Genomic DNA, 27,146 nt, shown 5'->3' on the forward strand with positions numbered 1-27,146 from the left:
TCTGGTACATTGACCATTACAAAGTAGTGGATATGTTTTGGCCAAAGACTTCACATTTCACTCTTACACATTTCCAGTCCTTTGTTGAATGACATTATCTTTATAAATTATTTATATCTACTTCAGCAAATTAAGTTGAATGTTCTTACAAAGAGTGGCATTGACATATATACACTACCAAATGTAAAATAGATAGCTAGTGGGAAGCAGCCGCATAGCACAGGGAGATCAGCTCGGTGCTTCCTGACCACCTAGAGGGGTGGGATAGGGAGGGTGGGATAGGGAGGGTGGGAGGGAGAGGCAAGAGGGAGGGGATATGGGGATATATGTATACATATAGCTGATTCACTTTGTTATACAGCAGCAACTAACACAACAAAGTAAAACAATTATACTCCAATAAAGATGTTAAAAAAATCATTAGAATTGAGTTTTTAGTAAAGCATGTGGCATATATTTGCATACCACCATTGCACAATTAACACCCCTGCCTGTACTCAATTTTCACAAAAATGTGATCAAGTAATTCTCTGTATAGCTTCCTGTTACCAGCTTTAGTGTATTCTATAAAATAGCTTTAGGTCTTTGAATCTGTGAGGCTCAAACCTCCACTGAATTATGCATAAAATGCCTACTTCACTCTTTCATTCAAGAGGTATTTGTTAAATATCACTATGTGCTCTCTTCCAGACTGCAAACAGTAAATTTATGGTATAAACTTTAAGAATCTCACAATGGTAAAGAATCATATGGTTGAGATCTGGCTCACAGTGGAAGCTGGGACAATTTGTATCCACTGTGGTATCTGGCTATTGTATGTGGGCTGCAGTCAAGATTCTGGATGACAGGGCATGAGGGTGATTTGGGCTTGAAAATGTTCAGAAATCAAAGGAATCCTGGTGGTTAGAACCACACTCAAGATGACCTCACAAAGACTGTGTTTTTAAACTGCTCTTGGCTCCTTTGCTCCCATGCCCACTACCCTATTGGAGCCAAGAGGGTGCTGTTGCTGCTGCCACTTGCAGATTAGATTTTAAACTATCCCTGTTTTTTAATGATACATCCAGGCTAAATACACACCAGGAGGATGCTTATGATTGGCTGAGTGTAGCCCAGTGTCTGCCACTCATCTGCCAGAGTTCTCAGAAGGAAATACCTGGTCTTCCTTTCTCCCTAGTGGTAGATAACAGTCAGAAATGTTCACAAAAATGTGCCCAGGGACAGTTTTTGTTGTTGTGGATACTGGACGTCCTCCATTAGCAGCCAGGAGGTACCATGTCTCCACTGTTATCTCTCTTCCTCTATATCTTGAAATCTCTAGCATGGTTTACATATAAATTACTTCAGTTGCTGCCAAGCACTTTAAATACTTCTTGGTTTTTATTTTCTTTTCAGTTTTTTATGTTTTAAAAATTCATGCAGACGACTTAATGCTCTGGCCAGGCTATTCTACTGCTAATCAGAGCTGTTAAGTGTCTTATAAGCTGGCTGCGTGCAGTGTCATTATCACCTTCCACAACACTGAATTCTCACTGTGCTTCCTGAATTCATCAGAATTAAAGTTTACCAACTTTACTTTTTTTTCAAGAACATTGTCCATTAAGGCAGACATCTTCAAAGGGTTTACCTTTATGAACAGTTCTCCAACTTGCTGAAGAATCTAAAGTTTTTCTCATCTTTAATGATGCTTTTGTATTCAAAATGTGTTTATTGTATGGTTTCCCATTCATCTTGATTCAGGGTATTTTTAATGCTGCTTCTGTCTGAAGAAGCATCCTCCTGTAAGCCTTGCTTTTCCTCTTGCAGGCTGGCTGAGGACAGTAGAGCAGCCAACACACAAAACTGCTGTTCGTGCATGGCTAAAGACAGTGGTGATTTTATAGCATCCTAGGCATTTCACATTCATGAAGTAGGAATTGGGGCTCTGCATCAGGCACTTCTTGTGTTTCCTCTTCTATCTTGCAGAGGGATGAAGGAGATCCTTTGCAAGAGGCATCTTCTCATGGGGAAGTCATCATCACAGAAAGTCTAATCATTTTTTAATGAAATGTAGCCTCCTAAGGACTTTGGATTTTAGTGTCCAGTAAGTTCACTTAAATAAGTTGTCAAAAGTTTACCCTATATACATATGAATGATTACTATAAATTTGTTTTCCATTTTTCCTGAATTTGAGCTCCAGAGGTCTTACATTGCTCTCCTTTATGATTATGACAGTTTCAGTTATAATCACAAAAAATGTAATATAGAAATATAATAAGGAAGTAGTAAGTTTTGAACAGTTTTGTTGTTTTTCGTTTGTTGGAAAGAAAGAGTGAGGGGTATTAAATGCCACTAAATATTTCCACTAAAAATCTCATCTCCCACCTAGGATATTGCCCACAGATATGTTTCATGGTGAAGAGAAAAATAGTGTCAATGCCTGTTATCACAAAATTTTTTAACCAGATAATATTAAATACATTAATGTGTTTAGCCCAGCTCCTGGCATGTAATAAACTGAATAAATGGGAATTGAAGAGGTTTCCTTTAACAGGGGAATAGAAGACAGTAGAAATAGAGATTCTGGGAGACTTTTAAGAAACTAAACATGGGCTTCCCTGGTGGCGCAGTGGTTGAGAGTCCGCCTGCCGATGCCGGGGACACGGGTTCATGTCCCGGTCCGGGAAGATCCCACATGCCGTAGAGCGGCTGGGCCCATGAGCCATGGCCGCTGAGCCTGCGCGTCTGGAGCCTGTGCTCTGCAATGGGAGAGGCCACAGCAGTGAGAGGCCCGCGTACCGCAAAAAAAAAAAAAAAAAAGAAACGAAGAAACTAAACATAATGCAAAATCAGTGGGTTTCTGTGAGGAGGCATGAGAGAAACGGATTATGAGGAAAAGGAGTAGCATTCTATTCTATTCAATCTCTATTCTCAACATCACAGACCAGGGTGTGTTTGCCTAATAATTTAATTTTTCAGTAGTAGCACTCTTTGAGGATATTTTACCCAGAAATAATAATCTTATTAGTAAGACTCTTTTTCTCTCCTTTCTCTGAAACAAGGCATTTCTGCAACCCCTGATAATCTGAGACTTTGTTTTATAACCTCCGATAATCTGATAACCTACTGACCCCAGAGCAGCCCTAACCTCCTAATTCCCACGAAGTGACTAAAAGGTACTGCCCTCATCCTGCTGCCAGGCTTCTGCCTCTTTGCTCCTTCACAAATGTTGAAAATATTTCTGACCACTTACCCAACTGTAGTTTGTGTAATTTTTCAAGTCCTAATACATGGAGCTAACCACCACCATCTAGCAGTACTGAAGAGTCTACACTGATAATCACTTGTAGCACACCTACTTTTTCGAAGCTGGGAACTTGCGTTGGTTTCCTTTGTTCCTACTTCTGTCCCTTACCACTCTAAAATACTAATTTTACTGAACAAATCATACGGCTTGCCATTTACACAATTCATGGGCAATATACGCTGAAACACAAAACATCACTTCATGTATGGATGGGTGTGGTGGGCGGGTGTGTGTGTGTATAACTTCCTGTGTTAGTTCTAACTACTCTGAAAACACCTTTAATTTACATGAAAATAATAACTTCTAATTCTTGAAAATCTAATTATTTCAGCAGATGATTCAGAAGGTTAGGTAATTCATCTTAGTCTTCTCAAAAGGTAATTAGGTAATTATCTTAATCTTACCCCAATTTTTACACCTAACCAAGTTAAATCAGATTATTTCAGCTATACACAGTGAAATGAATACTCATTGTCTTTTAAAACTTAATTCTTCAATGCCCACTGGGAGAAATACTGAGTCATTCCTCAGCAAAACAATATAAACACATACACTTGGAAGTAAAATGATGACAAAGACCACTATTATTCAAAACTTGCAGGGTTTTGTAAAGCATCACTGTTGGAACTTTTTGTGTCCCATTGCTGTTAATGAAATTTGAAATTGATGGAATTAGAATGAAGAAAGGACAAATAAGACTCCCTGCTGAAATCATAGCTTGTGTTGAATGTTCAGTATCTGAATGTCTCTATTTCCTTCTGTTTTGAAATTGTGCCACCAAAATGATGTTCTATTTTAATCCATTATATTAACTGATTGAATGCTTAAATAGTTTTCTTTGGGAAGAAAAGGATTCATTGAAATTTTTTAATGGTTTGCTATAGGCTAATGTATTTTAATAGGAGAGCACTTTCTTATAACTATTTAAACTAAAGCATGTGAGAGATTAATATTTTCTATTCACTAGTGTCATTTGTTTACCTTGTTCTTTTAGAATATGAAACTCAGCTAGCTGATTTGCAGTGTTAAAAGGTTCTAAATAAATATACTCCTGACTTAAGAACATCTACATTAACATGCTTGAGTGAAAGTAAAACTAGTGATTAAAGGAGAAAGGAATTCTCCTGGAAATGTTTCTATAACCTACTACCCCGCTGACCTTCCCCAGTTCCCTTCATCTATCACTTAAATCTTTATCAGAAGATCTGTAGGAAATGACTGAACTGGACAGAAAGGTGTCTTCACAGTCAGAGAAGAGAAACAACATGCAGAACCCAGAACTCCAATCAGGAGCCTTTACTGACAGAAAGTTGGCACACAGTCCCCTACAGAGGCTGCTCTCTTTTCCTTCGGCCTCCATCGATTAATTATTTTCCAAGAAAAAAGTTTTGTCCATCACAACTGTTAAGTCTGATACCCCTTAAACTTAAGTCTAGGTTTTATTGGATTCCAAGATGACAGTGTGGCTGCAGTTCACGGAATAACCCGTGCGCTCCGCTATCCATTTCTCAGCACCAGGAGCCCTCCTGTGCATCAGTAGAGTCACTGACTCTTTCTGTACAAAAAGCTGTGCACAGAAGTGGTGTGTGTCACTCCTGACACAAGCATTTCAGAGCATGCGCTTGATCCCTCAGTCCTCTCCTCCTCTTCACAGTGACCAGGAGGCCACCTTCCCTAGATGGTGCAAGCAAAAGATGGTGGAACCTCTGTCAGCCTGGCCCATGGGTGACCACATGAAGCAGAGCTCTCTGCAAACTGACTTAGAAGTACAGTAAACATGAAACAAACTTCTGCTGTGTTAAGCAAAGGAGATTTCTGGGTTAAGTTGCTGCCACAGCATTACCTCTGATTAAACAGGCTTGCCCTTTAGAGATGAAGGTATTAATGGGCACCTGGCTTACTCTGCAGGACTCAAGACAAATGGAAAGGCTCAAATATCAAAATAAACATCTGCAGCTCAACAAAGATATTTCCATTCTTGGTTAGGGGTCTTTCAGATGAAAATAATTAAAACCCAGCTCAAACTACTAAAGGTAAATGAATGTACACTGGTTTGTTAAAGCCATGGGAACCACAAAACTGTTGGAAAGGAGAGGGTTGCAAATGGGATGCTTCAGGAACAGGAATCAGAGACTGCAACGTTGACAGGACACTCTCCACTTCTCACCCTTGTATCTCCATATAGGGTCCCTTCATTTTCTCTCTGTGTGGCCAAACTTTTCCCGCAAGCCAAGAAACAGGGTTCCTGATGGTTCTCAAACATCTGCCACCAGAGAGAAAGTGACAGATGCACTCATGTCTTTTTGCTGTAATTTAAAAGTCCCAAGGAAAAATATGACTGTCATAGCTGGAGGTAAATGTCCCCAGGTGGGCTAAGCAACTGTGTTCAGCAAGGGATGTGGTCTGTAGATGCCATTAAGCTTCAATGCAGAACATCTAGTTGGAACAGAAGCAAATCCAAAAACTGTTTCTAAAAAGAGGGCCTTTCTGGTCAGACAAAGCATAGGCATGTTCAAAATCCATTATGCACATAAATAAAATCCAAAAATCTCTTAAAACTAAAGGTTTTGTTTTCTAATTCATTTGATGGCAAAACTTGACCTGATCTGAACTAATTTGGCAAACTAGGCATGAACTTGACGTGAAGCTGTTGAAATTTGTTTTTTTTCTTTTTTTAAACATCAGGGTTTTATTTTCTGAACACGATATTCTGCTTTTCTTTTATTAATAGTATTTTGATTTTATTTAAGTATAATACATGCACATGGTAAAAATTCAACTGCAATGTTTATTTGTGAATAGTAAATACATTTCAACATAGAAATATTTGAATGTAGAAATATTTGTAGAATATTTGAGTATGGGTTGCTGTCCAAATCCTTCTGGGGGTGTTATATAAAACATGGTATATGCATTATATTACTTTTCAGATTATAAATTCAAAAACATGCCTCTAAGGTTTTTAGATAAGAGACTTACATCAGGAATTATAATAGTACAAATATAAATATACATAGAATAAATTATGTTATCATAATTTAAGAACACACGTAATAGACACAGAGATCTATCTACCTATATCTATAATTCTCTTTGAGAGAGAGAGTGAGAGAGCACATACCCAAATAGATACATGGACATTTGTGTTTCTTACACATTTAACTTTCCATTGTCAGCTATACATTCTTAACAGGAGAGTTAAATATGTCAAGAAACATCAACTCAATACTACTTATGCACACAGTGCGAGTTTGTAACTTGCTGAAGTAAGGAGTGGTACGATGGAATCACATAGATTCAGAGATGAAAGTAATCTTAGAAATCATTTAGGACACTCCCTCATTGTCATATGAGAACATTGGAAAGGGGAGAGAAAAAGTGACTTCCTAAGCACAGAGTTGGTGATAGTGAGGTTCTACAATCTTTTTTTTAAAAAATTTTAATCAATGAAACACAGCTTTTTAAAAATTCTAGTCCACTGAGGTTTAAGCCCTTTCAATATTACATGTTTGCTTAGATACCTTAATTAAATTATGAGCAAAAGGATAGGGAAAAATTATAGTGATACTGAAGTGGTCTTAGATAAAAGGTGCTATAAAAGTGTTATTTATTATCAAAAGAAGTATGGGAGAGCCTGTTATGTCTCAAGGCAAAATTTGCTAAAATAAAAATATTCTGAAAAATACTTGAGTACTTCTATGATGATTCTAACCTTTAGATTTGTTAAGGCATCTGAAAAGTAGTAATTTTTTTCTTACAGATATAAAGTATATTGAAAGATATGAAAAATTATGAAATATATAATGGTATATTATATGAGGTACATTTCTCTCCAATCACTATGTAGCTGGCTTTGTTTTCAAGAGAATTTCTGTAAAGTGTTTTTCCCCAAACTCCACAATATAGTTTACCCCATTTTCTGTTGTAAATAACCTGAAAGATTGCTATGTTTTGTCACAGACTCTATTTCCTGCTTCTCCCAAAAGCTCTCATCCTTTTCATCACTCTTGTGAAAATTTGCCTTAAAAGTAATAACATCTAGCTGTCATTATGGTGTTCATGGAAGTGGTGAATTGTATACATCACGCAGGTAAAGAGCTGACTAGCCCCCAAGTTACTCATCTCTGATATCACTAGTTATCAAACAGTGTAAACATTTTCTTTACCAGTACTCTATCATTTCACCCTCAGTGGTCCAGATTCTCACTGATTGTTGTTGTTGTTTGCACAGTGTGCTTGCATTATCTTTCTAAGTTAACTTAAAAACCTATGCTGCTTTAAGGTAGACATTATGGATATCCCATCTTCATTTTGCAGGTTTGAAAATTATATCCAAGGGCTTTCCTGGTGGTCCAGTGGTTCAGAATCCACCTTCCAATGCAGGGGATGCGGGTTCAATCCCTGGTCAGGGAATTAAGATCCCACATGCCGCGGGGCAACTAAGCCCATGCACCGCAACTACTGAGCCTGTGCACTCTGGAGCCCATGCACCACAACTAGATACAAGCAAGCGCTCCGCAACTAGAGAAGCCCATACGCCACAATGAAAGATCCCGCAGGCCGCAACTAAGACCCAATGCAGCCAAATAAATTAATTGATTAATTAAAAAAAAAAGAAAATTATATCCAGAGAAGTTGAATCATGTGCCCTCTTAGATCACACAGCTTTTTAATGGTTTTAGTGCTTATTAGTCATTTTGATACATACAAATTTCACTTTAACATACATACAATTCACACTTCCAGTTTTGGAGACTCTGTCTTCCTATTATCTTTTGGTTAGAGGTAGGGTCTTCCCTCCCGCAGTAGAACCAGAACATTCCAGTTACTTGCTTGCTCTCTCTGGTTCCAGGCCTCAGAGCATCAACATGTGACTCAGGAAGACATCATCTAGGACTGTGAATCTAGAGCAAGTGACCCAAAGAATTAAGGGCAGTTAAAAACCAACTATAACCACAGCCACAGTGCAGCACCCACGTGTGATGTCAGTGCCAATAGTGTCAGTATGGTCAGTGTGGGGTCCAGTATCAGCAACAGAATGATCCTAGCCACTATTCCAATTGCATGATTTTGCCAAGTAGCTGTCTTAAGTTCCTAACCATTTCGAAATCTGTGGTTTCCAGCATTCCATTTAATTCTATGAGCTAACAACTTCCTTCCAAAAAAAAATTTCTTTCCTGGTTAAAACCCACATTTGCTCTCTGTTGTTTACACCCAAAATCTCTGAATATAATGTCAGTATTGAGTTAGCACACAGGCTTACTGACCCGTAAAGCTTTATTCTTTTTCCATCATATGTATCTCACTGCTTTCATAAAATAAATTTAATTTTCTAGGCCCTATCAGTGGTACCTTCCGCTGCCAATAATTTCTTTTTAACTGTTCAATTCTTTATCTCTTTATTTATGATATAAATTGGGTTATAATGACTAACATCAATTTTTTACATAAATAGCTTATAGAGTGTAGGCAAGGTATTGACTTTTGTGGCCAACATTAGTTTTGCAACACTGTAAATCTGTTTCATCCTACAGATGAAGAGTGATTTATAAGTAATTAATAAACTCTGGAAAAGAAAAACAAGTAGTGTCTATCTGTAAATGAGAAAAATATTGGATGAAAATATGAGAGACATATTTGTGCCTTCAATATGTAAGAAAGGACAGGTGGAATATTATGTAAAGTATAAAATGTATCAGACTGGTATATCTCAAAACTCCCAAACAGCTATGTATTTTAACAACTGACTGGAGGATAGTTTACCATTAAAAGGAAGACTAGTTAATAATCAAAGTGTAGAAATCGTTCATTTATTTACTTACTCATTCAGTTATTTGTTCATCAGCGAGCAGTTCCAAAAGCACCAAGCATGTCCCAGTTGTCAACTCTGGTTTATTACCTATGAAAGTTTAATAGTGCCTCTCACTGCCAGTGGACATTTGTGCCCTGAAGTGCATGGGTGGGGGAGGGGGGGTACATGCATTGCATAGAAAGTTAAAAAAAAAATTGAAAATTGGAGCTGAAAATAAGATTTTCTCTAAATTTCTGTATCCAATATATGGTAGACTTTTCTAAATTATATGTTAATTTATCTTAAAATGTGGCAATTAATTTTCCGATGTAACATTTTAGCAACATTTTAAAAGCTTAAACTGAACAACTAGAAAAAATTATGAACTGAAGAACTGGTGTGAAATGTACTTTCTTAGTAAGTATTGTTTGTAAAATTTTTAAAATGCAAAGCCATGTTTTATAAGTCAGCATTTATGAAACTTAAGATTTATCACAACATACAGACTTTTTACTAACATAAATATTATTTATTTTTGTAAATTCAGGATCATTTACTCTTTTAGTAACTTAATTTAATTATAACAGTAAACGACATTTTATTTAATACCAGATCACATTCACAGTTTTAATGTTATTAAACTCCTAATATTTTACTAATTGGGGGAACAAGTAAGCCAATGTTATATATTAATACACTTCTTATTTTCCTCCAGCTATGTCAATAAGTTGCAATCAAGGGCTTTTTAAGTAGGTCATATGCTACTTCATTGAAATATTAAAATATTTTAATTTTAGTTTCCATTAGAGGGTTATTGTCAAAGCTGTTAGAGATCTGTATTGTTTATGAACATCATTTGCTGGTCACAGTATAATCCATAATACTTGATTCCTTAATGTAAGCCGCATTGGATGAACCTTAGGCTCCTAGTAATAAAAGTAAACTTTATATATTAAAATGGCAACCTCCACCATTTTCTCAGAAGTGATGGCAGGTGGTGTGTAGACGTACCCAGGGGGTGGGGCAGGTGGTAATGGTATATGCATTTTATTTGGTCTCTTCCCCTATCAATCACTCTCACTCTTCACTCTCCCTCCTCTGCCTCCCACTTGCCCCGCCCCATGTGAATGGCTTTAGGTTAGGTACTGCTACTCTGGTTCTAGCACTCAGCCCCCACCATCCTCTTTGGTCGCACATTTGTGTTGTGTATTTGGCCCTTGAGGGCACCTGAGTTTGAGAACTGAGAGTTACTACATAACAAGACTAAACATAAATTGGAACAGAGTGTGAAAGACAGAAGAAAGACTCTCCTCTTGCCTTTAAGGAGCCAAGAATTCAGTAGTAAAAACAAACAAATACTACTATAACATACAAAACAGCGGTACTCATCTATATTCCACACAGACATATCCAATGGAAGGGGCACATTTCCACCAGTATCGGTAATTGCTGTGCTGTGATTTTTTTTTTTTTTTTGGTGGTACGCGGGCCTCTCACTGTTGTGGTCTCTCCAGCTGCGGAGCACAGGCTCCGGACACGCAGGCTCAGCGGCCATGGCACCCGTGTCCCCTGCATCGGCAGGTGGACTCTCAACCACTGCGCCACCACGCAAGCCCTGTGCTGTGATTTTTGCAGCAGTAGCAGAGTAAGTTCTCTTGCTGTAAATCAAAATACGTAATTAAAATCTCAGGGCGTTGGGAGGTGAAGAAACAGAAGCAGAGGTGAGCAGTTAGAAAATGCTCCTGAAGTGATTCTTGGATGCCTCCCCTTATTCACCTAGCTCTACCCTTCTCAACTCCTCCTCCGCCTCTTTTTGAGAATCACAGATGCAGACAGGGTTAAATGGAATCACACTGCAGGGAGTTTGTCTATAAGGATAATGATACCAAAAGGCTTCCCTGTCTCAGGGGTGGTTTTGCACTGTGCCAGCCTGGATAGGCTGAAAACTGAATCTCCCGGAATTCCCTTTCCTTTGTGGTATTGGGTTAGGTTGGCCATACAGGAATATACACGATGTTTGGAAGGTGGCGATAAAGCATCACTCATTATCCTCAAGAGGTCTGTGCAGGGCCCCACGAGCCGCTGCATTTCACTCCCTTTGTGGCTAATTTGATAGCACCATATCGCACAGGAAAGCAGCCAAACTGGCAGTTCGTTCAAACTCACCCTTCTCCCCATCCTCTTCCAGTTCCTTGGTGTCCTGAGTGAGGTGCATGTGCAGGTCCCTGATGAAGGCCATCAGTTTCTTCAGCAAATAGCCAACAACACTGAGTTTAGGTGTAGTGACAGATGGACGTGGCTTCCGGTTTGTCCTTGTGGGTTCCAGAGTGTCCTCATGGCTCCCAGCTTGTCCTTGCTTTATCTCTGCTTTACGTCCAGCTGTCCAGTTGACTTACAAGGACAACATGCTTGTCATCACATACGTAGGTAGCAGCTTTCCACAGTGTTTTTTAGTGTTTTTTTCGGATCCCTCAATCACCCCTTTTCAGATCTTTATTTTCCCAGTGTTTCTTACAATTGTGAAATGTTTAATCCCAATAATAATAATAAAAATCCCTTAGTCTAAACCACTCATGGTGGTTCTGCTTTCTTACTCAAACTCTAATTTATATTATATATATGTATATACACACACATTTCATATATATATATATATGAAAGCCTTTAATAGTGCCTCAATTCCTGTGAGACTGGCTAAAGTGCTATTACCCAGAGAGGAAGAAATCCCCCTAGAGAGAATAATTAGGGACACATGAAATGTTGAGATGTCTGAAACCATATGATCCCGATAAGAACAAATACCCAACTCATGCAATTCCTCTCTGTACTTTACTTAAATCTTGGTGCCTTCCCCTCTGTAGCAAGTACTATGCTGATACTTTGCTACCAGTGATCTATATTCTAAGGAAATGTAACTATCTCCTGATTGTATCCTCTGCCTCCAGCACTCTCTGGCATTTTGTGTCTATTCAAGAATTACTTACTGAAGGAATGAAGAAAGGAATGATGCAGTGAATGAATGAATGCTAAAGGCACTTTCCATCCACTGAAACTTCAACATAATAATGTTCACTGATTCTCTACTACATTATTAGCACAGTACTTGTTCAATTTTAAATAGAATAACCTGGAAGATAAGAATTATTACTGGAATTTTACAGATGAAGAAACAGAGATTAAGTAAGTATCTTGCTCAGAATCACACAGCCAGTGTATGAGAATAAACTTGTGTTTGTCTCACCCCAAAGCAGCGGCTTGTTCTGCTACATCAGGCTGCCTAGCAAAAGAACCTCCTCTCTGGCGAAGCCTCACACAGGCAATTTTATCTTGACTTCCTCACCCACCCCATCTCCCAGGAGCATGTTCTCCTTCCAGGGTCAGTTATTATTTTTCATTGTTTATTTGGTCGGCTATTCTCAAACACAGTTTTCTGCAGATTTAAAATGCCATCTGGTCCAGCCTTTGATTCCTGCTTCTCCCAAATTCTGCCTTGTGAGTATGACTCAGCCTGACCTGCTTCTGCTTTCCATTTTAAACCTGGCTAAGAATGACATCAATGGATAAAAAAAATTAGTCATTGGCTTTTCGGGTGAGCTGTGGCTTTGGATTTCTTCTTTGATGTACAGGATATGTGACGAGATTCACTGCAGCTCTGAAGCAGCCACGCCGTCAACTATGGCAGCAAACCTAGTCCTCCTGTCCCAGTTTCCTAACTGTCCAGTTTCTTCCAATGCCTCCCTAGTGGGTGTACTCAGGTCACTTCCCAACTTCCTGGTTCTCTGTGGCTCTGACCTGGGTGCCCACTGCCCCATTTCCATCACAGCCGCAGGCTTGAATATTGGAGTGCTAGAACACAATCCAGGTAGCTGGAACATCAAACCTGTATAACTCCGATGGAATATTTTCACACAAAGTGAGGAGTGGGGCTTATCATGTCACTCAGATTAAAGGCACAAATCATTATTTCATATGTATTCTGAAATCACAGTAAATACATTAGCCCATTCACTGCAGAACAGCCACATCAGCAGTTCAGATTTGGTCTTTGTTGTGGTTGTTGAAATAAGTTCTTAATGTGCAATGCTCAGTAGTATCTGAGTAATACATTACAGTAGACATGAACCAAGTTTCGATATTTCCTCTTTGGAACAAATTATGCTTATTTACAAGTTAAGAGTGGGTAGTTCTAATTACTTACCCTGTTGTGAGTTTTAATGACTGACTTTAAGCTACAGAGGGTTTTCCAGCTATTATTTCCTTTAGAGTTTCTAAAAGCAACAACTCTTATTAATGTTTGTAAAAGATAATGTTGGGAAAAAGGTAATGTTAAAATCAAGGCGCTCTATAGATATATTTAAGGACAGGAAAAGGTATTACCATTGGAAAAACTGTACATATTTTCAAGCACAACACAAATATTGTAGCAGTATTTAACTGAACTACTTTAAAATAGTGGCAATTATACTTCCTTACATACTTTTCTGATTTTTAAACCATAAAATTACAATTTGAATATACAGTCTGACATAATTAGAACTATGCACAGCTTCTAAAGCATGCATAGGAAATGCTAATCCACTTCAAGAAAAACTGCTTCTTAAAATGGCAAAACACTAGCATTTTGTATTTTTCAGGTTTTTTAATTTCCTGTTTTTGAGAAGTTGTTGAATGTAGGATAATATTTTGGCCCTGATTCACTGTAAGGACAAGCAGTCTGGAGACCTGACTCCCTGCAGAACACAGTGAGAATTATCCAATGTCATTGTCCTCTACAGATTCATAGAACTGTTGCTGTGAAAAAAACATGGCAATGAATCTAATTCATCCTCCAACTCAATGCCTGCCGGCATATCACATACCTCTCTAGAGAGATTGAAATGTATTCTATTTTTAAAGATTTCCAGAAATCCCATAACCTCACTCAGTAAATCCTTCCAGTGTGCAATTACTTTCCACAACAGGAAACATTTCCTTATATCTAACTAAAATCTTTTATTCTATAGTATCTTTGTGCCCTCTGCTTCCTCTTGTCCTATTTGCAGTCAAGATTAGGAATGGATGCTTTCTTAAATATATATATATATATATATATATATGGATCACTTGCTGTATACCTGAAACTAACACAATATTGTAAATCAACTGTACTTCAATTTAAAAAAATGGATGCTTTCTGTATTGTCTTATTTATTGGCGTTTAATCTTCACTGGAATAAATAACTCATTATAACTTTCTTGAACATTTCAGTGTCTCTTTCACTAGAAATTTCCTGAATATTTCAATGTCTTTTACAAGTAAGTAGTTTTTATGTTAATACAATGTCTTACAAACTTCACAACAATTATTGGATTAATACAAAATGTTCATGTTTATCATCTAGCACAAGTGCTTACCTGGGAGGGTCTCAGAAAATAGTTCTTAGTAGTTTACAGGAGTATGGGGTTTCCAAACTCTAGCATTAACTGAAACAAGTAAACCCTAAAAAGATCAAAGAATATTCAAATAACACCCCCGTGCTCCACAGCAAGAGATGAACACACTACTTTAAATTGTATTTCATTTTCATTAATTTAGTTTTAATAAGCCATACGTAGCTAATGACTACTGGATTGCACAAGGCATGTCTAGTAAATACAACTATAAAATTGTATATTAGAAATTTTATTTGGAAATTATTAAATTTTAGAAAAGTGAGTTTATGTTTTTTATCTCAGAGCATATCCTGTTGCTGCAAGAGTGAATTCAGATTCTAAAAGTATCCATTTTGTATATACAAACTGGGAAAGTCTGTTCTTTCTTTTATTATATAGTTATTTTATGAAATTAGTATTTTCCAAGTGTCAGACAAAATATGAAAATGTACAGGTAGGAATACTAGCTATCATTAAAAATGCTTCTATTTTAAACTAAAATAAAAGAAATGATTCCTGAAGATAGTTAAGAACATTAAAGATTTAAATATTAAACTCATATATAAAATAAGTATATTGTAAGCAGAATAAATGTTTTCTTACTTTACTACAGCACATTTATCTTTGAATTTACAAGTGATTCATTACTAATCCAGCAGCTAATTCAATCCTTCATTCTATTCACTTCACAAGGATACATGGTTAATTTAACAAATGTGGTTTATGCTGATTCAGTAGAAACCTACAAGATAATAGCATTAAATTTTGGAAATTTTTGTCTGGGTTTGTTTGCACTTTCAAACCCTGTCTCAAAATAATTTAAGGATTGTTACCTTATAATTCAGTCTCTCACCCCCACCTCCATCCCCTAGGAAATAAAATTACAGTTATATACTGTGAAATAATAATGAAAAATAATATTTCCTTTAATTCATATTTAATAAAATTGATTAAATTGGTTAAATAGTATATATATATATATATATATATATATATATATATATATATATATATACCTGTAGATAGATAGATAGATACACACACAAACATATCTTTTCATTTTTTCATTGCCAGGTTCTATTTCTAGCATCTGTATTCTTTTTATTTCCAGCAGTTTAATCACCTAGTCCTTGTTCACCTCATAACTGAACTACTTCAACAATTTTATAACCGTTCTGGATCCCTCTAACCTTGCCCTTATCCAATAAGATACCATAAATCTATTTCACATACAGTTTGTGTAACACCACCCTCTTACCTAAAGCATCTCTGGAAGATTTTGACATTTTGTCATCTGAATCTATGACATTAAATCAACCACCTCCTCATTCTCTCAACATTCATATTTCTAAGCATTTTTCAATTCCTCATTAACACAGTTTTATCAGTGCAGCCAAGCCATTCTTCCTCCATGACCAGTTCAAGATGGCTTTATTTTCTCCATATTTTCTTAGCACTCAATGTCATATCAATATTCTCACTGTCACATATTCATCATTTCCTTCAAGCCCCTGCTAAAAACTATGCCCATGATTTGCTAATCTATCATTCACTAATCTCTTCTCTAATCTTTTGCTAATCTGTCCTGCTTTTCAGTTTTCTGATCTCAAACCTCATAGCAATAAGCTACAAAACTTCACATATTCATAGAGGTAACAGTCTTTATTATTTTACAGAACACACATGCACACTCACACACACACACAATTTTGTCTTCCTGCCTAAATGCTGTGATTCTGGGGTATTCTCCAAATTCTGCTGTAAAGTCCTATTCCCCAAATATTTCATTTTGGGTTGATAAATTAATAAAATGACTATTTCTTACCTAAACTAAATATTTTAAATGGGATTTAGAAATTTTAAGACCAATGACTTCACTAAAATATTCCAAATGAAAAACAATAAAATATTGATATTTAAATTCATTCCTTGACATCTCTTTCTATTTGCTACTTGAAATTGTTTGGTGAAATAATTCTAATTTAACTTAAATGCAAAATATAATTTTAATGTCTCTAAAATTACTAATGTGTTGTTCAAAATTACTTTTTATTTCAAAATTATTTTCTTACTAGGCTGTCCATGCAGGTGGAGAACCAGATTTCAAAGAAAAATTCTTATTTCCTTCATGTAGCAGAAGAAAAAAAGCCAAGCATTTGAAACTTCATTACACTAATTAAGTTTCTTTTTGTTTCTCTGTTAATCATTTTCAAGATTAACTGCTTTTAACTTTTGATTTCTAATGGGCAAATAGCCATCAGCAAAAAAGTCTGGCAAGTTAGACTATAGTAAATAATAAGAAAGAAAAAGTTGAAGTCTAGCTAGTTCAGTATAGGATGATGAACTACATGAGCCAATAATTTAAAAGAAAACATCCTAAAATGATGAAAATTTTTTCTAGAGATCCAACAATATAAGTTAGGTATTTCACTGAAAGTCCTGAGAACATGGATTAAAAGTTGTTTTCACTAGATACATTTCCCCAGTGCCTAAGGTATTGAGCAAGATTTTGCAAGGAAACCTTGACCTTCAATTAGTGTTATGCTGGACAGAATTAATCAGACTCCTTAGGGCTAGACACATAATGAGAATTAGTGCAGGGTAAGTTTTAATTTAACTTTATGGTGAATGTCTGTAATAGCTGTAGACAGTACGTGGGAATTTATGAGATGCCACTCAAAAACAGGGAAATCAATCTTTCTTCGCCTTCAGCTGCTCTTATATTTCTTCTCTGATCTACAGTGTGTCAATCACACTTTTTTTTTTCCTGGAAATTTGCTTGTCACAATGATCAGAGACAGTACTGGCATAGGTTGGTGGGGTCCCAGGTGTGTCTCCCTGCAATATGAGGGACAAAAGTACATATTGTAGAACTGTTCTGCATTCCACATGCTCTTCAATGTGCCTCCAGGATTGGAACTAGCGTGTTGTTATAGTTTGTTTTATTCACTGTGTTACCAAGACTTGTTCAACATTTTAGAAAAGGTTGATAGCAACACCACTCATGCTGTTTGTGACACCAATACAGCACATATATGTCAGTCTGATCACCACTGCTATGTTGTGGCGATTCTACATATTGCTGCAAACATCATGTACCCCACTGCACTATATATAGAGTTGCAAACATCCAATTACCTCATTTTGAACCTTGCCTAAACATTTACATATCGTTTAATTTTTCTATTTTATGACAAATAGATCATTAAATATATTTTTCGTATGAGGCATATAGGTAAATTATATTGTCTATGAATTTCACTTCAGATTACTAAAAGGGGTTTTGGTGTCTAACAGGGTTGAGAACCACTGTTCCAAGCCAACTGCGATGATCCCTTTCTCTTTTACCAAGCACTCATCATTCTTTGCAGCAAGGGGAGGCCAAGGACAGGGAAAACTATAAAGAAGTAAAGAAATCCTCTGGTGGTCTTAGAGGAAAACATTTACTTACTGCTTATTCTAAAAGGGGAAAGAATAGAGGAGATCTTGTCAAGTCTTTACCTTCCATCCTCATGCCTTCAATGAGAACACAATTGCATTGTAACAATGAAGCAACAAACTTGGAACAAAAGGGCAAATGCCACTGAACCAATGGATCACCTTGGAACTACTCTCTCAGTCTCCTTGATATATCAGGGTAGAGGGGTTTACATGGTTTAAATGACTGTTATTTGGATTTTACACAGCCTAAATCAGTTGTACCTGGTACACAACTGAATTTACTGAATAATACCTTACCTTCAAACCTGGTTATTCCCCATTGTTCTATGCCACCATTTACCCAGCTGTTAATGCTAATAACCTTAGAGTCACTTTTATTACTATCCATCTCCCACATTTAATCAGTCTTAAATACTATGGATTTGACCTCAAAAATATGTGGAAGTCATTTACATTTTCATTTTCCCCTTTCAGCATCTTAAGCCAAATGACCATCACATTCTAATTGCATTTTCTGCTATAGCCTTCTAATTGGCCTCACTGGGTCTCCCTCATCCCCAACCATATTCTCTACCCATAACAGACTTAACTTTTTAACATATAAATTTAATCGTATTAGTCCTCTCAGGAAAAGAAGCCTCCTCTTGCTGCAGAACAAATTCCCAAAGCCTTAACTAGGTACATAACATCAGTCCCACAATCCACACATTAGCCAGGTTATTCCCCTTGTCTGAAAAACCCTTCTTCCCAATGTCTCCACCACCCCACCACTCCACACACAAACTCTCTTTTCATTGCTAACTCATAGCCATTTTCAAGTGAAGTCAGCTTAAAACATCACTTCCTTGGAAAAGCCTTTTCTAACCATATATTCAGTCAGCCAGGTGTTACTCACTCTCATGAACACTAAGCAACGTGAGGACAGTTGATATGACATACTTATCATTGTAGTCCTGCTTCCCTGCAGAGCCCTTGTCCTAGACTAAGTGATCAAATGATACTGGTAGAATGAATGGAAGAATGAACTATTTAATCTCCCCGATCTGATTCTAGATATAACAAACAATTTTCCTAGGATAAAATTTGGCTCTCTCCCTAGGTCGTCCTCAGGGAGGAAATGAACTAGGCATGTCAAACAGAGACCTGCCCTCTTAAAAGTTGCATTTGCCAATATAAATTAATCATTCTGATTTTACACATGGGTCTCATATGATTGTGATTAGTGTGAGACAGAAGTGCTCTTGGATGATCATCAAAATCAGATTCATTACAAAGCTGAGGGCTCTTCCCTGGAAGGTGGTAAATTAACCCAAGTAAAGCCAAGTTGTGAGGCCCTATTGGTGTGGCTTTCCCAAAGGACTATTACCCAGAAGTAAACTGAAATCTTAAATTCTCACTGTGATAGGGCAAAAATATCAAAGTATAAATAGACACAAGCTTTCTGCTATCTGCACCTTCTAAGAAGTACTCTTCCATTGCTCTGCTTGGCTCTAAAAACTCTTGTACTGATTTAGGAATTCAATGTAGAGAAAAATTAGAAGACCCTTTGAGAGGCTAAACTGATTTATACAAGAATGAATTACATGCCACAGAAAATGTAAAGTTAAGAGGGAGAAGAGAGTCAAACTGGAATGAGAAAGGCCTGGAGCTAGAGCTGGAATTCCAGCTAGAGCTGGAGAAGTGAGCTGTGGAGAGCTGTCTGGGTGAAGCTGTCTCTTTCCCTGTGAGAAAGAGAAGGAAGAAAATGATTTCTTAGGAAGTTTGCTTCATGAAGTATGGTGTATGATCCCGACCCTACTGTGCACTAAAAACATTGAGTAAAACTTCTAAGTAGAACTGTCCAGAGTTGGTTTTATATTTTATTTTAAGGGAGATCATCCCTTAGGGCAGGAATGTAGGATTACAAGGCTTGTCAAATACATTGAGTAAACTGCCTTCTAAAAACTTGAAAACTCTAACAAACTGTCTTCAGTCAGCATGGCTTTCACCAAGCTGGGTCAAAAGAAAAGTCATTACCATATATATAAAATTATAATCCTTAACACAGCTTCTAATAATTTATTCACGTAACCACAAGGAAATGTCTTTTAAAGGGCCATGTGAAATAACAAAGATCAGAGCAGAAATAAATGAAATAGAGACCAAAATGGCAAGAGAAAAGATTAATGAAACTAAGAGTTGTTTTTTTTTTTTTTAAGGTAAACAACAGACCTCTAGCTAAACCTACCAAGATAAAAAACAGGGAGAATGCAAAGAAATAAAACTATAAATAAAAGAGAAGGCATTACAACTGATACCACACAAATACAAAGAATCATAAGAGACTACCGTGAACAAGTATCTGCCAAAAACCTGAACAACCAACAAGTATCTGCCAAAAAACTGAACAACCTAGAAGAAATGGATACATTCCTTGAAGTATACAACCTCACAAGGCTGAATCAACAAGAAATAGAAAATATAAACAGATCAATTACTAATAAAGACATTGAACCTGTAATCAAAAATCTCCCCAAAACAACAAAAAATACATAATTAGATGGTTTCACTGGTGAATTCTCCCAAACATTTAAAGAAGAATTAATACCAATTCTTCTCAAACTCTTCCAAAAATCAGAAGAGAAAGGAACACTTCCAAATTCATTTTATGAGACCAAAATTATCCTTATACCAAGACTAGTTAGGGACACTGCAAGGAAAATAAAAGTATATGTCAGTATCCCTGATGAACATAGACACAAATTCCTCAATGAAATATTGTCAAACCAAATGCAACAATATATTAGAAGGATCATACACCATGATTAAGTGGGATGTATTCCAGGGATGCAAAGAAAGTTCAACATCCACAAATCAATTAATGTGATACACCACATTAACAAAATGAAGGCCAAAAATCATACAGTCATCTCAATAGATGTAAAAAAAAAGCATTTTACAAAATTCAACACCAATTCATGATAAACACTTTCAACAAAGTGATTATAGAGGGAACATACTTCAACATAACAAAGGCAATGTATGACAAGGCCATAGCTAACATCATACTCAATGATGAGAAGCTGAAAACTTTTCTTCTAAAATCAGGAACAAGACAATGATACCTGCTCTTGCCACTTTTACTCTCCTTTACTTCAAATTGATGGCTTTTATTTCTTTTCCTTGTCCAACTAGGACTTCCAGTACTGGGTCACTGCTTGCACATGACATGATCTTAAATACAGAAAACACTAAAGACTCCATCAAAAAACTGTTAGAACTAACAAATGATTTAAGTCAATTTGCAGGACACAAAATCAACAAAAATCAGTTGTGCTCCTATACACCAACAAGTAACTATTAGAAAGAGAAATTAAGAAAATAATCCCACTTACAATAGCATCATAATAAATAAAACACTTAGGAATAAATTTAACCAAGGAGGAGAAGGACCTGTACGCTGAAAACTATAAGACATTAATGAACTAAATAGAAGATGACACAAATAAATGGAAAGATATCCAATGTTCATGGATGGGAGCAATTAATACTGTTAAAATGTTCATATAACCCAAAGCAATCTCCAGATTCAAGGCAATCCTCATCAAATTTCAATATCATTTTCACAGAAATAGGAAAATCAATCCTAAAATTTGTATGGAAACACCACCACCAACAACAACAAATCCTGAAAGCCAAAGTAATCTTCAGAAAAAATAACAAAGTTGGAGGCATCAAACTTGCTGCATTCAAACTATATTACAATGCCATAGTAATCAAAACACTGTGGTACTGGCATAAAAACAAACATAGATCAATGGAACAGAATATAGAGCCCAGAAATAAACTCATACATATATGGTCAATTAATTTATGACAAAGGAGCCAAGAATACACAATGGGGAAGGACTGTCTCTTCAATAAATGATGATGGGAAAACTGGACAGTCAGATGAAAAAGAATGGAAATGGGCATCATTTTATACCATACACAAAAATCAACTTAAAGTGGTTTAAAGACTTGAATGTAAGACCTGAAATAGTAAAACTCCTAAAAGAAAACATAGAGGGTAAGCTCCTTGACATTGGTCTTGGCAATGATTTTTTGGATTTGATACCAGAAGCAAAAGCAACAAAAAACAAAAATAAAGAAGTGGGACTACATCAAACTAAAAAGCTTCTACACAGCAAAAGAAACCTTTGACAAATGAAAAGACAACTAGTGGGGTGGGACGCAATATTTGTAAATCACATATCCATTAAGTGATTAATATCCAAAATTTACAAGGAACTCATACATCTCAGTAATAAAACAAAAACAAAAACGAATAACCCAATTTGGTTAGACCCAATAGGATCTAAATAGACATTTTTCTAAAGAAGACAAACAAGTGACAAACAGGCACATGACAAGGTGCTCAACATCACTAATCATAAAGGAATTACAAATCAAAACCACAATGAGATAGCACCTCACATCTGTTAGGACATCTATTATCAAAAAGATGAGATAAATGCTAGCAAGAACGTGGAAAAAGGGAAAACCTTGTATATTGCTGGTGGGAACATAAACGCATACAGTCACTATAGAAAATAGTATGGAGGTTCCTTAAGAAATGAAAAATAGCACTGTCATATGATCCAACAATCTCACTTCTTGGTATATATCTAAAGGAAATGAAATCATTACCTGGAAGAGATATACATACTCCCATGTTCACAGCAGAATTATTCACAATATACAAGGCATGGAAACAACCTAAGTGTCACTTGACAGATGAATAGATAAAGAAAATATAAGATACAGGTAGGTAGGTAGGTAGGCAGGCAAGTAAATAGATATAGATATAGACACATAGATATTCAGCCTTAAAAAAGAAGGAAATCCTGTCATTTGCAACAATATGGATGAATCTAGAAGGCATTATGCTAAGTGAAAAAATAAGCCAGAATGAAAAAGAAAAACACTGTGTGGTATCACTTACATTTGGAATATTAAAGAAATGCTGAACTCATAGAAACATTAAGAAACTGTAGAAAAGTGGTTGCCAGGGGATGGAGGTGGAGGAAATAGGAGACAGTGGCAAAAGGGTACAAATTTTCACTTATAAGATAAATAAGATCTGAGGATCTACTGTATCAGTATAACATGGTGACTATAGTTGGTAACACTGTATTGTATAAATGAAATTTGCTAAGATAGTAGAACTTGAATATTCTCACCAAATAAAAGGAAAAAAACGTGAGATGATGGCTATCTTAATTAACTCAATGGGGGAGGGGAAATCCTTTCACAATGTAGACGTATATCAAATCATCGCATTGTACACTTTAAATATCCCACAATTTTGCCAATTATACCTCAATAAAGCTTGAACAAAATCCTGATAAAAAGGGGCCACATGAAAAAGTGTTTTAATGGTAATTGCCTCAGGCATGCAAACAAAGACCTACACAAAAAGCACTTTTCCATGGTTAGTAATTGGCAATAACTTCAGACTCTCAAAAACTATCCTAGGATATTTAATAACAAATATATCTGTGTTTGAAAACTGAAAACCTCTTACATAAAGTAATTATTTTGTAATATAATAGGTTTCAAAGAGGAACAAAGATATTTTATGACACTATCAAATATGAATGAAAATATTTATATTTCATTTTAGAAGACTTTATTAAAAAATTTACTCAGCACTGTTAACACCACTCAGAGAACAACTTCCAGTCCTCTAACAAATTCTCACAAATCTCTTTTTAGGTGGTTGAAATGTTTTTCATAAGTTAGAAATTCAGTCAATGTTCAGTCTCATACCTTATAACAAACCTCTGTATGCCCTATGACCAAAGACTGAATCTTACTTTCTGAGTGGTTCATTGATTAATTGCAAATTTGCATTTCTAAAAGTAGAAATTTGATGAAAATTCAAGATATAAGGAAATTATAAACATTGCCACAGCTGGAATCTATTTAAGTGGAGGGATAGATTTCATGAAACTGTAAGTTTATATTGTTTATGATTGAAAAAAATATAAAAGAAGGGGTGCATTGGGAATACTGCTGCAGTAGGTATCTGTGTGAGATACAAAAATTATGAAAACACAAGTCCTGTCCCATAGGGGCATACAATCTAGATGGAACATGTACACATATAATCAAGACAGTATGTTAAATGACTCATTGGAGTAGTAATGACAGTAAAAACAACAGCTCTATGAAGGCCCAGAATTTGGTATTTATATTCAAGTAAAGTTATTTTCTGGCTTTAAACGAGTTTGCAATTCTTTTGTAAAGTAGAAAAGTCATAGGTTTTGCAGTCAGAGCTCAATGGTCAAATTCTAGCTGCCCAAATGGGCAGTGTAGGAAAATGGCTTAACCCCTCCAAGCTTGTGTTTCATTGTCTTCAGAATGGAGATGATAAAATCTAATCCATATCGTTGTAATGAGAAATAATTGAGCACCAAATGACAGCAGATTACTTGTCATATAGTTTACATTCAATGGGTATTAGTTCCCTTTCCATTTCACTAGCAGTTTTTAAACGCAGCCTATTTCCATATTTAATCCAATTATCTAGTCTCAATCACCTGCTAGTTCTGTGGCTGTGGGGAAAGTATTTAAACTGTCTGATCCTCAGTTTCCTTTTTTATAAAATGGGAATCAAAGTGGTACCTTCCCACAGGAATCACAAAAACATATCAACTGGCCTTTCAAATATCCTAATTTTATTTGAACTCTGTCTATTGGGATTTTTAAAGATTTATTTAAAGATTATTTCGGTATTTATAATTTCTGTATCTCCTATTGATTAGCTTTCCTTTTTCATTTATTATTCCTCATTAATTCTGGTTCAATTTATATAAATGAGGGGGATATAATAAAATAAAATTTAAAAAACCCAGCAACTTGTTGAAGGGGTTTCAGTTTTTCAAAAGTTCTGAATTACTGAAGAGTATAACCAGAGAAAGAACCAGGTAAAAGCAAAAACAAGGGGGATCTTCTCTTCTGGACTTAGTACAGGGGGATTTGTATTACTAGCACTGGAATAGCAAATTAAAGGAAAAAGAAAACTTTCCAATATCTCCACTAACAAAGCAATAATTAAATTAAAGAGATATTGGTGGATATAACTTTCTTAAATGAGGAGCATTCTTAATCAGCTTGCTTTAAAGTCTCTGCAGCTCCCTCTCCACGGCAGGGTAAAAGTCAGGCTTACAGATATATATCTCAATGGAAAAATTAACAATTATTGTATGCTGTGAAATTAACTTCTCTATGTCACTTTGCAAACTCTCACTCCCACCCCATTCAGTCTCTATAAACTTAAATTATTTTTTTTCTTAAGTAAATTGAAAATATAACCAATGTGTTAAAATGCCAAAAGATTTATTATTACAAATATATAAGCACAATGTGCATTTCAAGATCTACTGCATAACAAGCACTTTATATACCCTCCAATAAAGTTGCAGAGCAACCATATTATGCCACAGATAAATAGCAAAAACAGGAACAAAAATTACTAATCTTAAGAGAACTAACTAGGACAAATGAGAAGACACTGCCAAGAGAAAAATTTCAGATTAATAACAGGACAGTTCGTCAGAGAGCACAGTCCAAAGATGGGCTATATTCAAGAACAGCGAGGTGGCCACTTTCTAGGGATATTGTAGATGCAAGTCAATTACCCACTGGCCAGCAAAGCAGTAGAAAGAAATTCAAGTCATCCCTGAGAGGTGGAAAAGTCCCTCAGTTCATGGGATTCTGTAATGTTAAGTACAAATAATAGAGTTAACCACCTTTTGAAATGGATACCCAATTACAAAATATACATTCAAAAGAAACCACAGTAAGAAATAGCCTGAGGAATAAACCATGTGAATATAAGTACGCAATATCGTGATCACTTTCAGAAAAGGAATATGGGAAAATGAATTCAGAGTTTAAGTTTCCTCTTAGTTATTGATCAGTTTAGAACATTCTAAACAAAATATCTAGGTAATCAGATCCAAAGTGACAGTAAATTATTATTCAGTATTGAACTGGTTTTAATTGGGTATCACAAACAAGCATTTCACTTAAAGTAATATTGTATGATATCTAATGTTCAAAGGAAAAGTAACCCAGAACAAACAGAAGGGAATAAATTATTTATCACTATTGTTTTTGATAACTTTTTTTTTACTATTAACAACATGATTGCAAAAATCCATGCTATAACGCAACCTCCCAGCCCCATCAGGCCCCCTCCCCATCCCAAGGCGGTCCCAGGTCCTTAAAAGCCCAGGGTCATTATCTATTCCAAGATAACTCCATTTTACCACGGAACAAAGATAGCTGAAAAAGCTCTTGCGAGCAGAGAAAATAACTCTTCTATCGATCCCCCTCCATCAAATAGTGCTCCAATCTTCCCTTCTAATTATAGCATTTCAGTCACCACAAAACTCCTTGCCCCTAATTATTTGTAGCCATTTTCCTCTAGAGAGTTTTATTTGTGTTTTGTTATTTGGCAGTATTGTCACAGTGATAATGAGGAGGGGCCACTTGTCATTGTAAATGGTGCAGCACTCTGATTAATGTGCCTTTGTGAAGTGTACTGTAGCGCTCTGATCCTGGAGCAATGTACCCATGACTTGTTTTTACTTACTTATTTGCTTGCTTGCTTGCTTACTGACTTACTTATTTCATCTTGGGGACCTCAGGCAGACCAGTATAGTACTGGGTAAACCAGGGACAATATAGATTTCAGAAGAATATTATAAACCCAAGTAAATAAATGTAAAACTTGAAATCATGGGCAAATATTAGGAAACAATTTCTTCATTTTAGAAAAAGCTTTGCAAATAACACTCAATTCCAACTGCTTTTTCATAGTTCTACTTCTGTACAGCAAATGTTATTAAATGTTATTACAGTTGGCATTTGGGGCCTGTGAATTGGTTGACTGAAGGAGGTATTTGGCAGTGGAGAGTATACAGGGGTAATTAAGTTATAGGGCTAGCCAACTGTGGTGGGCATTGGCCATACACAGGGCTGCACACTGTCTTTTGAAAAGCCCTTTGGTGCTTGAACAAATTTTCAAAATATGAGTTTCTCCATTCTCATTCAAAGGTCAAACTGATATTCCCAAATTCCCTTAAATTGAGATAGAGGTATGTGATTGAGGCTCCAGAAATCAATTGCAGAAATTGAGACACTTGCATTTGGATGGGAATAATGTGAGGAAGAAGCTCTTAATT

At 36.1% G+C, this 27,146-nt stretch overlaps 1 protein-coding gene and 1 pseudogene across 9 annotated transcripts in view; both read right to left on the reverse strand.

The window, feature by feature from the left end:
- Positions 1–27,146, reverse strand: part of RALYL (RALY RNA binding protein like) — an 829,152-nt gene that overhangs the window by 654,477 nt on the left and 147,529 nt on the right. The window lies entirely within an intron of this gene.
- Positions 1,748–1,996, reverse strand: LOC114895580 (annotated as a pseudogene).

The sequence above is a fragment of the Monodon monoceros genome, unplaced genomic scaffold (genome assembly GCF_005190385.1).
Source record: "Monodon monoceros isolate NGI ecotype Baffin Bay Population unplaced genomic scaffold, NGI_Narwhal_1 Super_Scaffold_14, whole genome shotgun sequence".
Classification (NCBI taxonomy): domain Eukaryota; kingdom Metazoa; phylum Chordata; class Mammalia; order Artiodactyla; family Monodontidae; genus Monodon; species Monodon monoceros.